This window comes from Meleagris gallopavo, chromosome 7 (genome assembly GCF_000146605.3).
Source record: "Meleagris gallopavo isolate NT-WF06-2002-E0010 breed Aviagen turkey brand Nicholas breeding stock chromosome 7, Turkey_5.1, whole genome shotgun sequence".
NCBI classification, from domain to species: domain Eukaryota; kingdom Metazoa; phylum Chordata; class Aves; order Galliformes; family Phasianidae; genus Meleagris; species Meleagris gallopavo.
Window position 1 is genome coordinate 26,158,841 of NC_015017.2, and position 5,868 is coordinate 26,164,708.

Consider the following 5,868-nt stretch of genomic DNA (forward strand, 5'->3'; position numbering starts at 1 on the left):
TGGCTATGCCCTCAAACCACAAACTGTCCTTAAAATATAGAAAAGGGAATTGCTACCAGACTTCTTAGGGTGGAGTATGAGGCAGTATGAATACTCTGGCAGGGACTGCCTGCTCTAAGATTGTGCACAAACTTAAGAAATTCCTTCCTATATCCCCTGGGTCTCTTCCTAGAAAGCTTCTGTCCTGTTTCTTCTGCTCCCATGCTGTACTGCACTTCTAGAAAGCAGTTTCATCAGTACAAAGTTAACAAGGTGCTGAATGGACCTCACTTCTCCTGGTCTCCTCTAATACGAGAAATGCCTTCCTCTCCCTTGTTGTCCTTGTAACTCCTGCCTTCATCTCTGGCATTTCAAATTCCCCCTTCTCCTCCCATCCCCCAAAATGAGGAAAATGAAAAGATGTACAATTGAGATAAGTGATATTAAATATATTTGCAATGAACTTTGTATACATCTTATTGGCAAAATTGCTGAAAGTACAGTGAAGCATGAGACTGCAGCACTTGTCAGACAAATTGAATTTCATTTGCTTTTGAAGGAAAAGACATGGCCTTCAGCCAGAGCCTTCCAATGGGATATAAAAGAGTTTATCCAACAGGGTGGACTTCTTTCTTAAGCCAGGCTGCTGTAGAACCACCTTTCTGCCTGTTTGGCATGGAAATCGCACTCATGTGCTGCTGGGCAAGTTTGGTAGCACACCTATTCCTTCCCAATACTTCACAGGCACTCATAGATGTTTTTCATAACCTTCCTAACGTGAGAAATTTAATGCAAAACTGAGTATAACATTATGGTTGGAAGTAAGGCAACTAGTGCATCAAAGAACTAGCATCTATGTTTCTAAGAAAAAAATAATCTGCTCACATTGTAAATAAAGTATATTTCTATCACCTTTCCTGTTCCTTGTTAATAGTAAATACAAATGCACTACTCTTGAATTGATGAATACACTGTGTAATATTCACTGCCAAAAATTCTGAGTATATTGTTGTCCTGTGCTGCAAACTCAATTGATAAGAACGTCAAAGTGGAAGCAACAAAAGAAATAAAATGTAAAATATAGCACTTTCCCATAAGTTATTGCAGTAAATAGTCAATAATAGTCAATAGTATTCTAAAAACACATTTTTCCTGTAAGTAGTCAATAATGCAACTGAGCTTTCAGAATGTGACAAAAGGGTATGGCAGAAGTATACAGGACTTTGTTCATTATTATGAATGTAGAATGTGCATTCTGATTAATTCCCAACTAGAGTCCTTTAGAGTTATAATTGTCCAAACGAAATTATATCTTTGAAGGATTAACAGCAATATATTTTAGAATTGCACAGATTATTACATTGAAAGAAACTGGGAAGATTCACCATGTGAACCTCCAGAAAGTTTCTGAAGTGCACAACTACTATTGTGCACAAATGAGGTACGAGATTCTGGGAGTGCCAATATCACAGGAACATAAAGCTAAAAGCATGGCTATTGTTACATCTCTTTAGACTATTTCTTTTGGCATGGCTAAAGCAAGCATCAGTCAGCTAAACTTTTGTTACAAGTTGCTATTTGCTTTTCTAAAGGTTCTCATCCAACAACCCACTGGGGATGCAGTTGTTATGTACTTGTTACCAGAAACAAAGGGGAAATTGTCTTTGAAGAGCTTTTTTCTATGTTTTGTTTTGAATCTTGGAGTTCACATAAGGAATGTAAAATCTTGCTCTAATACAGCACAGGGCTAAGGATACATTTGACCTAACACTGCTCACTAAAATCTGAATCGCCAAGCTCTTGTAACTTAACATTCAATCTTAACTTTTCATTAATGTTAGACAGGTTTCTTATACAAATATTCAACATAGTAGAAGCTCTGTTTCTTCTGAAAATAGCTCCTTTTACAACTTTCCAATACAACAAGCTGTTGTTAGTGGTGTCATAGCATACCTATTGTATGACAGCTGTGTGTGACTGGCCAGACAACAGAATTCTGCATATGCAAACACCCTAACGCTGAGATCATTGCAGCAGGGCTAAGTGGCTCCTTGCTGCTATGATGTGAGACAACAGGAGAACAATGTCAAAGTCTGATCAGAAATGAGAAACACATTCACCAGTGACACAAAGCACAGACCAGTGCCACAGCAAGATGACTAGTTCTTGCTGGCATCAGAGAGACTATGAGATCAATACTGAGGCAGTCCCAGCTCAAGAAAATGTGGAGATTTTCACTCTGTATTCCCAACTCAGGCCTAGTATCCTGGTGTGACCCAGCTCATTTCCATCAGTCTCAGGTTTTTAGAAAGAGAGGAAATCATCAATCTTCAGAGTTTGATTTCCCTAATGCAATTGTGAGATGCAAAATATTCTATTGATGTTTGCAGTTGCGTAGAGCTCTGAATAAAGTGGAAGAACATTGGGACCACAGTCCACTGAACTTCTGCTCCCACATCTCTCTAAAATACCCAAGACCTGGATCTGACTTTTGCATATAACATTCAAGAGCTGAAGAATCCACAGCATGGTCTACAGGGAATCTGGTGAGATGACTTCCATTAGCCAACCACAGAAGTAGACTTCACACAGAAAAATAAGCTACCTCACATCTACCTAAAGGACCCCGCAATGGGATCTGGCTAAGCACAAACTTATAATCATCTCCCCTGTAATGGTCACTGTACAGAGGGGACATACACAGCCTCCAGACTAAAGGTAAAAATGAATATTTACTGGAAAATACTGATATTTGAATTTAAGAATAAAACTGTCCAGCTGCCGCATTTTCCTTTATTTGATAGCAGAAAAACAAAACAAAATAAGGAAGTAATGTAAAAACATTTTGTCTCAAAGTATAAAGGCATCATTGGATGACTGTAGAGCTAGAAGTCCAGCTACCTCTCAATGAAAGGTGAGAAAGATGCTGAAAGGTACAGCTTGCAGACTGAAGATGCCCAAAACAAGCCAAAAATAGAGCAAATCCTGCTATGTAACCAGAAGGAAGGGAATGTCAAAACTACATAAGAGAAGGACAGGATTTGTCCATAACTCTTCAAAGGTTTGTGCAAAGGCAGAACACGAAGAAGAGAACCATTGCATCTCTCTGCTGCTCAAGTGCTATGTATGAGAACTCTGACACCATATTGTCACAACTCCAACCAAAGCCTAGAAGTTGAGTGAAATCCTTGGAAAACAGGCCTCTTTTTGGATGCTGGAGGGAATATTCAAAATATTAGGAGTTCCCTCATGGGGGGACAGCCTCCTGGACTGCTCAGCTTAACCACTACACGATAGGATTATTTAAGCTGAGTTAGGCTCTCCAGATGCCTCAGGGTTACAACGAACGTGTAAAAGCCTTCAGTTTATCTTCATAAAGACAACCTGAAAGCAGTGCAGTCTGGATGCCAATTCATAAATGGATCAGCCGGGTGTGCCTCAGGGATGGAATGAGCAATTGGCAGCTCTAACAGCTTCAGTCATGTAATTTTTTCCCATCACTACTAGTCTATCACAGCTAGAGGCCACCAGCTCCTCTTAGGATAAATTCCAGAGGGTTTAGGCTGGATATAGGCAGGTAGGCATGAATATGGAAATGCAACCTTGGGAGCTTTCAGGTTTGAAATGGAGGTACCTACCAATGGATATGCTATTGTGGCTGTGTAGCTGATAACCAGGATGGTGCTCTGTATCACAGTTTTCAATCGAGAAGCCCTAAGTCCATGCAAGTCCTGTTACAGGCATTTAGGTTCTGGGCCAGGAGACGAAATAACCTTTCCACTTGCCTGAGTAATATGTGCACTTCATCTGATAATATTCAAATCTCTTTAGCTACATTATAATGAAGTTAAAGCAAAAAAAGATTTCCCCACCCCACATATTACAAATGTCAGTAATGAGAACAGTAAAAATGTCACCACACGGTGAAAAGAGTGAAATTAGCATATTTGGAGAAGTGTTATGCCCATGAGTGAAATAATGCAATCAGCTAGCTGCAAGATAAAGCTAATTTGGTTTCCAACAGTTTATCAACAATGCACTGCTCCTTTACATTAACAAATTTAAATAGTACCTATCCTGCAAACAAGAATAATTCACACCGAATATTACACTGTGTTAATTAAATAGCTGGAACAGAAAAGGTCAGGCCATGACTGAAAGATCTGCATATGAGTTGTATGAGAAAGATGGAGCGATTTAGAATCAAGCAGTTAAAATAAATTATTCAAAACATGATTAATTCAACAGTAAATAAACCGAGATTTTCCAAGTCTATTTTAATGCCCCCTTTCTTTTGTCAGTTTCTCAGAAACCTCCCTCTCCTGCTGGCTCATGCGTGAGCCAAAGTATCTTTAAAACTGTCATATGGTGAACTGACTTAGATAAGTTATCAAAGAATTATCCTGCTTATATTCAAGTTTTCATTTTTCTATGCAGGTACTGGAGGCAAGAGGCATGTTAAAGTACACTGCAAAGCCTTACCTTCCTTATTTCTGCTACTAGAATAACCAAGACATCACTATAATTACTACAGTTAATTGAAAAATGTCCAGAGAAAAACATTTTTTCACTTTGTTTGCTTCTGCAAATGACAGCACTTTGTCTTTGGCACAATGCCACCAAATCAATTAAATTATAGTACTAACATGGCCATTTTAAATTGAGAGAACATTTTGGCATGGGCTGGCCTACACTGAAGCAGTAATGTATAAAGACTGCCCAGCAAAACAGGGAATTAATCTGACTTGGAACCCCAACACACTACGGAACACACATCAGTCATAATCAAGGCTGAACCTCATCCAGTATTTTTACTGTATTTTATTTTTGTCAACATGGTTGTACACGGCAAGCCTAAATTTTACTTTGCATTCATCTTTACATTCCTCTGTTATTTATTTGTGCATGAACTTTATTTTTTCTTGAAAATATCCTGAAATTTTCTGGCTAAAACCTTACTTTCATTTTGTGATTGCATTGATTGCATTTCTGATGATTTCAGCTGCTATGGGTTTCCCTTTCCCACCCTTAGTTTTTGCAGCTCCTAAATGGACCCGCAGTTGAGCAAACAGAACTGGATGGGCTAAACAATATGAAATGTCTGTATGTTTGGGTTTTCTGGGTGGGAAGAAGGGGGGTATTTATGGGAATACATGGTTTTGGCTGCAAAGCCGTGGGTTGGGCACGATGTCTGAATTTCAATCATGTGCGGCGAATGTATTATCAGAATTACAGCATTAGCATTACCATCTAAAACCAGCCCGCTTGGTCCCACCATTTAGCTCTTCCCAATTAAGCACACAGGCATTTATCAAACCAATCTTTGTGACAGAATTCCTAAGCGAGCCAAACTGAAATACGTCATTTTTTAAGGGAAGACGAAGCATTGTGCAGCGTATGAGCCATTAATTTTATGACAAGTGCAGATGGTAGACATACATATAAATACTCATACAACCTAATTAAATGAACATATACTTCAGCCTATTTAAACGATAATAGTTCCTAATGAGCTCAGCGCAGCTCAGGCGGTGGTATATTCATCTGAATTCTCTTAAAATGGATTTATGTACAGGCTGTAACCGAACCCTGGTGGGGTTTTTATTCCAATCCAGTCCATACCTGATTTTTACCCGCTTCGTTACAGCACAGCTCTGACAGCTGTGAGGTACAGACACCCATTCAGGTGTGCTACATCCATCCCATGAACTTCTAGATACTAAGAGGTTCAACTGCAAAACAGCCCCCTTCAACCCTTAACGCACTCGTCTCCTGGAATGAAACAAAAGGAGGTTACTTGGAACCCTGAGGTGCAAGACGAGGCCGGGCCTTCCGCAATAACGGCGGGTTCGGGAGCCGGGGCACAGCCACCAGGCCCCAACACAGCAG